Consider the following 411-nt stretch of genomic DNA (forward strand, 5'->3'; position numbering starts at 1 on the left):
AGGCCGCATGTCTTCAATATTCTCCCACGAACGGCCACAATTTGTTACGAAAGCCCCCCTCCCTCCCCCCTTTTACCACCATCCTCGGCCGTAATTTTAAAAGACATTTTTTTTCTTCTCTATCTACCAAAGTGGTTTAACGGAGACGTAATACCGGATATTATCATTTTTTTTTATACGACCTAACGAAATATTCCGGAAAAGGAGATAGAGGAAAGACGGTATATCATTCATGGTTGGTGGTGAGTTCTTATTGCTAATGGTCTTTTTTAGCCTTCTGACCATTTTCGAAATGTCACCACGTGATATAGTGAGGGTCGGGCTTTTTTGTGAGTGTATGTGCGTGGGTGAGTGTGGGGGAGAGATGTAAAGAAAGGCGTGGAGATTATCATATATATAAATATTGTATAT

At 40.9% G+C, this 411-nt stretch overlaps 1 protein-coding gene across 1 annotated transcript in view; it reads left to right on the forward strand.

Annotated features, from left to right (window-relative positions):
• Positions 1–411, forward strand: part of LOC119587745 (nephrin-like) — a gene marked incomplete at both ends in the record, with an annotated part of 138,820 nt that overhangs the window by 115,706 nt on the left and 22,703 nt on the right.

This window comes from Penaeus monodon, chromosome 23 (genome assembly GCF_015228065.2).
Source record: "Penaeus monodon isolate SGIC_2016 chromosome 23, NSTDA_Pmon_1, whole genome shotgun sequence".
Classification (NCBI taxonomy): domain Eukaryota; kingdom Metazoa; phylum Arthropoda; class Malacostraca; order Decapoda; family Penaeidae; genus Penaeus; species Penaeus monodon.